General features: G+C 44.4%; 1 long non-coding RNA gene across 1 annotated transcript; it reads left to right on the plus strand.

Annotated features, from left to right (window-relative positions):
* The first annotated feature begins 397 nt into the window (after positions 1-397).
* Positions 398-9,956, plus strand: LOC139083320 (uncharacterized). The gene is made up of 3 exons (XR_011539951.1): positions 398-452; positions 9,570-9,635; positions 9,852-9,956. It is a non-coding gene; the product is annotated as an uncharacterized lncRNA (long non-coding RNA).
* The last annotated feature ends 231 nt before the right edge of the window (positions 9,957-10,187 follow it).

A 10,187-nucleotide genomic window follows, 5' to 3' on the forward strand; every position in this document is an offset into this window, starting at 1 on the left:
CTTCAATTAACAACAAAAGTGGCATTCTAACGCAGTAAGCATTTTGAGGTTATTTTGTATGTGATCCTTTAAACTGCGCTAGGTAATTTAAGTAAAAACTAGTCTTCTTCTCCTTTCGTGTTTCTGCCCTTTACTTCCTCTTCTCTGAATCCCCACTTGCCCCACAAAACCATTGACCCGATTATGAAGCCCAGTCACAATAAATGGATTAATATGTGATTTCTATGTGCCTGACTTACGTGTACACGGAATAAAACCCCTTCCACAAGTAGAAGTATTGCTACTCAAATTCATGTCCCTTCTCTCTGTTGTTTTCATAAGGTCCTGGCGCAATTTTTATCATGTGAGTCCTTGGTTTGAAAATTCACTCTGCTTTGCGTCATATCTCACGCCTCACCCAGTGTGGACCTGAAGCTGAGCTGGGATGGGATTCTAGCCCAAGGAGGGCTCAGGTGAGTGACAGAAGTGTCGTGGGATTTGTGTTGCTGAGAGGGAAGTCCAGGCCAGCTGCAGAGGGAAGGAGCACAGACCCTTGCCAGCAGGACAAGGACAATGGGCTGACATGTAAATATTGCTGACAGTGGGACTGGGCGTGGTGGCCAGATAGAGGAAAAGGAAAGGAAAGCAGCCAAAAGAATGCATGCCACATGTTCCTGAACAAGACTGCGGCTTTTGTAGCTTCCCAACTTGGTTTCCATATATCCAACTTGGTCTGTGAGATCAAGATGAAAAGAAAGAGGGGAAATGTTCTTACTCGAATGAATAATACGCTTTTAAAGCATGTGATTTTGCTTTAAAAATATCAATGAGAAAGAAAGCATTTAAAAACGTGCTTTTTCAATAACCCCCAAATTAATATCAGAAAAAATGCTAATGTGCAAATAGTCTGAATTTTAGAATTAATAAAATTAAATGAGAATTTGATTATGCTGTGTTATAGCTACACATAATGTTCTCAAGCATAACTTTTGCAAATCTGTTAATTCCACTGGTGATTAGATATGTGCATTTCAACACATCTTGCTGCCCTTTGAAATCTAGTACAATCAAGATGTTAGATTGTAAGTTATTTTCTGGTTATTAACATGCATTTCAATCCTCTTCTTTAATCAACTGAAGATTCACAAGATGGCTTTGATACGCACGCTGGTCTGTATGGGTATGTGTGTGTGTGTTTTGCACACCCCAAATTGATGTGCTGTCATTCACATCTCCTGGGTCTCAGGACATACCCTCCAGTATATGTTATTAATAAGGAATCTGTGTTGAGTCTCATTCATTTAAAAATGGGGGTGGGGGTCGGGTTGGAATGGCTCTTTGCATCTCTAAATCCTAGCGGGGAGCCCCACGGTCTGGCCCCTCCTGTCAGAATCTGTAGGAGAAGGCGGAACTCAGTGAGGCGGAGGGAACACAGCCAGTTGGTAGATAACGCCTGGCTGCCCTCTGACCCTCGGGTTAAACTGCTGTCTGGGCTGCTCAGTCTGGTAAGCTGAGTTCCAGGGAGGGAGAGCTGCCAGTTATCTGTCAGCGCGCCAAGGCATGGACTTCATCACAGGGAGGCACAAAGATGAAATCTTCCTAATGGCCTTCTCTTTCAGGCCCCCCTCTGTCTGCAGCTCCGAGGCCACTCCAGTGTACACAGTTTAGGGAGTTTCCAAATTACTCAAGACCTGATGTCTTCTCTGGACACTCCGGAGCAAGTAAATGAGGTCACATGTTTACAGAACATTGTATTTCAGGCCTTCATGTGGTTATCTAAGCTCAGAGAACGGTGATGCATATTCCTCCAAAGTGCTGCTGTCACCATGAAGAGCTCTGCAATCCCAAGATTTAAATAAGTGGCGTAGAAAGCCTTTCCCAGGATCCTCGTCAGGAACCAGGGCAAGGATGGGAAGGAACGACACAGTTGTTTGATGTGTTAGATGACGCTAGAATAGAATAAAGAGGAAGCAGTTTGGCAGAGGGTGAAAGCGACAATGAGACAGGGAGAAACAGAGAGAGATGCACTCACAAAGAGAAAAAGATAGAGAGATAAAGAGAGAAAAAGAAAGGCAGAAAGAGAGAGACAGAGACAGAGAGATTGACACAGAAACAGAGCGAGACAAAGAGAGAGGAAGACAGAAAGGGAGAGACCCAAAGAAATAGAGGGTAAGACAGAGATAGACATACACAGATGCACACTGCTAGACAGACAGACACAGATATAGATAGACAGACAGATCTAGATACAAAGACACAGAGAGAGGTGGAGAGAGACATACACAATAAGAGCAAGAGAGAGAAAGAGAAACAAAGAGAAGAGGGAGACAGACACAGAGACAGACAGGGACACACAGAAAGGGATGCAGAGAAAGATACAGAAAGATGAGAGAGAGAGAGACAGAGAGAGAAAGACAGAGACAGAGAGAGAAACAGAAAGAGGAAGAGAGTGACCCAGAGAAACACACACACATGCAGAGGGACAGAGACAGAGACACAGAGGGAGCCAGAGAAACAGAGAGACACACAGAGAGAGGATAGCAGAGGAAGAGAAAGAGTCAGACTGCCAGACAGACCAGAAGAGACAGGAGGACACAGACAGAGGCTGCAGAACTTGTCCTGGGAAAGAGCTTTCGGGCTGTGAGGTGGAGGGAAGCCATGGCGATCTGGGAAGTAGGGCCTCAGCCACGGCGTGGTTGGTTAGAAGGGAATGTAGCAGGGACCCTGCTCTGCAGGGGCCTCCCTTAGCATGGAGAGTCAGCACAGGCTTGGGGAAGGAGCCAAAGGGTGGCCGAGACATTTTAGTGAGACAAGGTGGTGGAGACGAGAGTTCTTCCTGGTTGAGCCGAAGAGGCAGACTCCTGTGCTGGCTGTTTCTCTTCCATCAGCTCTTCCACCCTCCTCCACAGAGGCCTGCCCTTCTTTTTCTTCTCCCTTCCTCCTCCCCTCCATCTCTCCGCTCCTTCGTTTTCCTTGTCCTTCCTTCTGTGAAGGCTATCCTTGCTAGTACTTTCATTGATTCATTCATTCATTCACTCACTTATTCTACAAATATTTATTGATTTATGTGAAGAAACTGGGCATAAATCAGTGAAATGAACCTAGTCAGGGTTCTCCTTAATTAATTAGGAATTTTACTGTCTGGTCCCCGAACATCACATACGATGGTTTGCAGGATCATGTTTCATAGGCTTTAAGGGCAGAAAGGTGAAGCCAGAGACTGAGGTATTGAAAGAAGGAGGCCAGGGTTGTCTACAGAGAGGAGTTGAATGGTGTTTGCAGTGCTGGGCATCAGGCTTCGTGCTTCCAGATGGCCAGTGTGTTTCATTCATTTATGTACCGGGCACTTATTAAGCATCTCCTATAGGCCGGGCACTGGATGGGATGCTTCAGGTGATTCAGCGTTAGGCACTCCAACATAAATGGAACTTTAGGTTCTTCCTAAATGGAAATTTAGGTTCTTCCACTGTTCCCCTAAGGATGTGCAGGCAAATGTGCAGAAGCTGAAGAGATGAGCACATAAACTAAGTCAAAATCAAATGTTCGCCTGTGACTCACTGAGGAGTGAAGAGAGAAGTCCAGGTTCTGATGACCTTGTCCTTTTATCCAAGGACATCCTGCTACTGAATAAACATCTATACACCTCAGAAAGACTCTGTGACCTCTGTCAGTGTTTGAACAAAATTACACTGCTTACTGAAGTGTGGCTGAATTTTGTGGAAGACCAGCCCTGGGGAACTCCAGTGTGGTCCCTCACTGATGGATGAATCAGAGCCACCGGGCTGCCTGCCTCCCAGAGCCACTGAAACACTCCGACAATGGCTCATCAGAGGATGGAAGTCAAAGTAACCAAAATCCCCCTCTGCTTCCAGCAGACCTTGTCTTTTTCACAATCATGTAGCTTTCACTTACACAATCATGTAGCTTTCACTTACACAATCATGTAGCTTTCACTTACACAATCGTGTAGCTTTCATTTACACTCTGTTTAAACTTAGAGTTAAGTGCAGTGGCGTGGCCTCGACACGGCTCACATTTTGACCTCCTTCTGGAATGTGGAAAATCACAGTTCAGTAGGTGGTGCTGTTTGCCTTTGAGTCACCCGTAGACGGAACCCTGGCCTTGAACTAGGGCAGCCTCAGGGTTGGAGAGATCATTTGTTATACTAAGGGAAACTCTAAATGCCACCGCAACAGAAAAGAATGTGCACTGTTTTACAAACAAGGTTTTCAGGTACAAACTCAGCCAAATATGACCATTTTCCACATTCTTCTAGAACTATTTACTTATATCACACAGGCCTTTATTTATGTGTTCACTTATTCATGCCATAAATATGTGTTGAGTTGCTCTTCTGTGCAAGCGAATATGTAGGATTCTTTCTGAGATTCCTTTAAGAGGAACAAAGAAAATATAATTCCTGCTGCCTGAACCCTTCAAATGTATTAATAAATTAGTTGAGTACCTACCATATGTTGGATACTTAGTGTTTGATATATATTATTTCTAATCTTTTAAGAATTTTCACTTTCCAGCTGTGTAAATGGGACTTTGAAATATGAAATGACTTGCCCAAGGCCGCACAGCTATTAAGTGGCTAAAATGGAATTTTGACGCCAAGTCTATGAGCTTAAACTCCATTTCCTTTCCACTGCAATAAGATTATAGGGCCAGGACTGGTGTGAGCAAAAGAGACGGCTGGTGCACCTGCTCTCACCCTGCTAAGAGGTAAGCAGAGATGAAGTGGCACGTATCAGTTAAGAGCAGAGACCCTGCAGCCTGCCCTGCTGGCTTTGAGTCCCAGTGTCGCCTTCAAATAGCTGTGCAACCTCGGACAAATGACTTGCTGTCACAGCATCTCAGTTTCCTCATCTGTAAAATGGGGTAATAATAGTGCAAGGCTCACATAGTTACTGTGGGGAGTAAATGAGATGACGTATATAAAGTACATAAATAGTGATTCACACTTATACGAGCGTTAGATATATTTATTATTATTCTGAAATAATTTACATTAAAAGTCTCTATGTGAGAAATGCCCGTTAGAGATGCAATTTAAGCTTTTTAGGAGCTCAGAGGTGAAAGAGATTGTTTTCAAACGAAGTAATTTGGAAGGCTGCTTTTGCATCTTGATAGGATTGAAGGATTTTGACAATTGCAGGTAATAATATTTGTAGCAATGACACTCTCGCTTTATTTAGTCCTTACTTTATGCCATGGGTTCTGCTAAATCTTTTGTATTCATTTTCTCATTTAATCTTTGCAAGAATTCTGTGAGGTAGATACTCTTATTTTTACACTGAACTGAGTCAATGTTCCCTCTGCTCACGATCACCTCCCTGATAAGGAGTGGGACACAAATTCACTTCCAGGTCTGCCTGATCCCAATTTATGCTCTTAACCCCTGGGCAGCACCATGGGGTAGAGAGGAACAGGGCACGGAGTGAAGGCGGCCCCACCATGGGCAGACACCCTTGACCTCTTGGGAATATAATGACAAATCCACGTTAGCTCATATGGCCTGCCTGTTGGCAAGTGTAGGAGAAAAGATTGAGAGCTAGATGGGCCAGAACTTGACCTTGAAAATTCTTTGAGGACAGGCTAGAAAGTTTGGATATTACTTGGTACTGAATGGGGGAATAATTGCAATTTGGAGATTTGGAATAACAAATATGTTTGCCAGATACATTTATATGATAATTGAGAGCGAGCTTGAATGCCCTATAGTTTGGTCAGACTTACATTTTAGAAGTGGGCAATTTAGAATTAAACCCTCCTATAATCTTGTATTGTTGAAATTATAGGGTAATTTGTATCTATTCCAGAAGACGCTGTTTGGAATTTTAGATGAGTTAAAGAAAAAGGTGCTAGAGAAGCGGGGGGTTTTAAATCGCCAATTGGATATACGAATTACCTGCCTGTAGCTCGTCATTTCTGCCTCTTTCATTAATTCAAATGCATGTACCTCCTAGGGAAGCATTTTGGAAATGTAGCCAGACATTCCTTAGTGAGAGTGTGGGCTAGGAACATGGAATTTAACTCTAAATCGAGACCTTGTTATCATCCAGAAGGATCCAACGACAATGCTTTTTCTGGAATACTTAAATATCTGCGCCTCTCTCTTCAGCCTCATCCCGTATGATACAATAGAGTGTACGAGATTTCTGTTCTTCTTTGCTGTTCTAAATTAATCTCGCCATATTCCAGGAGCACAGCTAGCAAATGGCAGGACACAGGAACTGAGGCTCCTTGTCTTTCTGCAAAGCTGCTGGAGAAGAGAACTCCTAGTTACAGCAGTTGTGGTTTATTTATTGTTTTAATGAGCCTTTGCTGTGTAACCACAACACCATTATGACCGGGCCACACCACAAGAAAAGGAAGTTCCTGTAATCCTCCTCCTCACTCGTCTTTTCATGTTGCTGGAAGTCGGCTCCTCTTGGCGGCGTGCTTCATGGGCTTCCGGAGCTGCTGGCCCTTTGTTCTTATCAGCGATGCCCTCCTGTCTCCCATCCCTCCCTCTCGCCCTTCCTTCTTCCTCCAGACTGTGAGGCCTCAAGTATCAAGCAGAGAAGGCGAAGGGGAGCATAATGAATAACGTTTCTCGGACCTGAACCATTGGGGAGGGAAATGCTGGCCAGGAGAGGCGGCAAGCTCCTGGAACGATAGTGTCCCCCTTCTCCTCCTGCCATTGTCAGTCTTAAATAGAAACTGATGCATTTCACATGATTTCCTCAGGAGACCACGGTTATTAACAAAGTGCCGATCGTGTACTTTAGAAGAACAGCACTGAGTAAGGCAGTGTGTGCGTGAATCGAGATGACATTGGACAGTGGTATTTCATGCACTTTTGGGAAAATTTGATTTAGGAGGATAAGGTAGAGTGTCCCCAAATAGACAACAAGGATTCCAGAGTCCCAGGTTTTCCATCACTTTTGCCGCATCACCAGGTGACTTCTGAGAACTCCGTCCCACACGAGCACAGTGCTATGTGGGGTGAGTTTAGTCCAGCCACTTGGCTTGAGCAGTGTGGGAAAACACAAACTTCAGAATTGTGTGGACTTGAATTTGAATCCGAATCTCACCATTCTCTGGTGGTGCGTTTTGGGTGCAAGGCTCCTAACTCCTCTGAGCCTGTTTCTTCAGCTGTACAACAGGGAGCATGATACCAATGACATAGGAATTTCGTGGCTATTAAATAAGGCAACATATGTCAAGTATCAGGTAGATAGTAGGGGCTTAATTAATAGTCACTGATCTCCTCCTATTTTTCTTCTTCTTATCATTATCATTCTGATTCTTTGACAGTTTCTCAATCCCCAGAGCTTCAGCCAGGCTCCGAGTCCTCTTCCCAATCCACCCACAGTGGCTGGGGCTTGAAAGGATGGAGAGCCAGATATTTCTTTGAAATATTGTGATTTAGAATCCAAAGGTGAAGAAGACACCACGGATCACAATGGTACCATTTCGTCTGCTTACTCAATACTGGGATTTTTTCAAAAAGTAATGCTATGCTAAGAAGGGTAGCTTTAAATCAGTTTGAGTCAGAAAAACAAACAAAACATTAAAGCTTTATTCATTTTCTTTCTCTCAATAAATATTTCTTGTGTACCATCTATGTATTAGGCACTGGTAAAATAGTGGAAAACTAGATAGCCATGACCTCTGCTTCAATATCTGTGGTGGCTTCATGATGGCCAAGAATCTTTTGACACTTCTCCTAAGACTCCTCTTGATTCTGGGCTGGCTGTGTGACTGGCTGCCTTGGCCAATAGTGATGTGCTGTCAGGGTATCAGTTTCCCAGGACTGTTGTAACAAAGTACCACAAACTAGTGGCTTAAATGACAGACATTTATTCCCTCACGGTTCTGGAGGTTAGAAGTCTGAGATAAGGTGTTGCCTGGTTTGGCGCCTTCTGAGCACTGGGAGAGAAGCTATGGCACGCCTCTCTCCTAGCTTCTGCGGGTTTGCTGGCAATCTTTGGCTCACGGGTATGCATCACTGCTGTCTCTGCCTTTATCTTCACAAGACGTTTTCCCCGTGTGTCTTCACATCATCGTCTCTTTGTGCATGTCTGTGTCTGTGTCTAATTTCCCCTTTTTATAAGAACACCAGTCATATTGGGTTAGAACCCACCCTAATGACCTCATCTTAACTTGACTATATTTGCAAAGAGCCTATTTCCAAATAAGGTCCATTCTGAGACGTGGGTGGTTGGGATTTCAAGATCCCTGTTCTTATGGGACACAATTCAACCCATAACAGACAGTGTTTGGACCCAGATCTTAAGAGATTGGCAACTTGTACCTTCTGTCTCTTGGAACATAGCTTTTGGAAACCAACTACTGTGTTACAAGGATACCCAATGGCCTGGTGGAGAGGCCTCTCTGGAGAGGAACCAAGGCTCCCCAGCCAACAGCCCTGACTTGCTTCTCCAGCACCAACTTGCCAGTGGGGAGTTAGCCATCTTAGAAGTGGATCTTCCAGATGCTCCAGATCCTGCAGGGAGCTGACACATACTGGTGCTGGTGAACCTGACCCAAATTGCGTATTTGTGAGCAGAATAAATGACAGTTTTTGTTTTAAGCCACTGAGTTGCATGGGGATCGCTCACTCGAGCAATATCCTTGAAAGCAGACATTAAACAAGTGGTTATGTGTGCTAAGTGTTAGGAGAAGCACAACAAGTGGTTATGTGTGCTAAGTGTTAGGAGAAGCACAAGACCCCAGGGGAATGTAAACAAGACAGCTAACCTGGTCTTGTCCTGGTGTGCTTTGTTACTAAGTAAATGTTCTTGTCTGTACCGAGCAGTCGCAGTCGGAGGTGTTTTCCTCCTTAGTTTGGTGTCCCCAGCAGAAGCCCACGGTTCCTGCCAGCCTGACTTGTGATATGCATTTCATTTGCAAACAGCTTTGCTCTCTCTGCATTTGTGTTTCCCTTTGGGGAAGTGGGGCGGGCGGGAAAGCACATCAGTGGGAGACGGCAGCGCCCATCCAAAGTGAACTCCATTTACTTTCGTCTCCTTCACAACGGCACGGAAAATGGAGCATAAAAATATGCCGTGGAAGGTTAAGTGCTCCATACTAAATGCGGAGGGTACGGAGGAGGCAACGAAGCGCGGGGCGGAGTGAACAGCGAGGGCTGAGTTCAGAAGCAGGGTTGGTTTTTTTTTTTTTCTTCTCTTTTACTACTGTTCAAATGAAGCTACGTGATACAACAATTCATGTTAAAGGGAGGCTGCACAGCAGAAAAGCCAGGAGGACCTCTTTTGACAGGAGTCCCTATCAAATCAGATAATCCGGAGAGATAGACTGCAGTCAGCAGATCAGAACCAGACCATCTTGTCTCCTGCAAAAACCTGAGGCCGGGCCGTGTGTCTGCCAAGTCTGGGCTGAGGGATGAGGAGAAGTGGATGGAGCCAGGCGCAGGCGGCCATTTTGATCAAGAGCGCTGTGGGAGAGCTGCACTGGGGCCTGGGGGAGCGGGGTTCAGTTCAAGGAACCCAGGTGGTCCTGGTTGGGGACATTGCAACTTACACCTGGATTCCTTGGTCCATTCGCTCAGTATATTAAATGCCTTGTACGTCTTGTAGGCCTGGAGGATGCGGCAGAGAACAAGGACCTATTCACGGGATACCTTCCTTCTAGCAAAGGAAGAGGTACAATATATAAGTAACAAACAAACAAATCTGTGTGTGTTTGTGTGTGTATATATATACATATTTTATTTTATTTTATTTTTTTGATGAGGACGATTTGCCCTGAGCTAACATCTGTTGTCAATCTTCCTCTTTGTTTTTTTTGCTGAGGAAGATTAGCCTTGAGCCAATATCTGCGCTAATCTTCCTCTATTCTGTATGTGGGATGCTCGACAGCACGGCTGATGAGTGGAGTAGGTCTGCGCCTGGGATCCGAACCCATGAACCTGGACAGGCGAAGCAGAATGCATGGAACTTTAACCACTCGACCATGAGGCTGGGCCCTGTATATATATATATATATATATATATTTTTTTTTTTTTTTTTTTTTTGATAGTAATAAAGTGATGAAGTGGAGTCCTGTCAGTCCTTTTATTCACAGACCTCTCATTCAAACCCTGGTCCTTCCTTATGACTTGCAGAGTGAAGTTCTAATGACTTCTCGTGGCATTTAAGATGCTGTACAATCTAGTTCTTGCTACCTTTCCCAAATTATTTTTCTTTTTCTTTCC

The sequence above is a fragment of the Equus przewalskii genome, chromosome 1 (assembly GCF_037783145.1).
Source record: "Equus przewalskii isolate Varuska chromosome 1, EquPr2, whole genome shotgun sequence".
Lineage (NCBI taxonomy): Eukaryota > Metazoa > Chordata > Mammalia > Perissodactyla > Equidae > Equus > Equus przewalskii.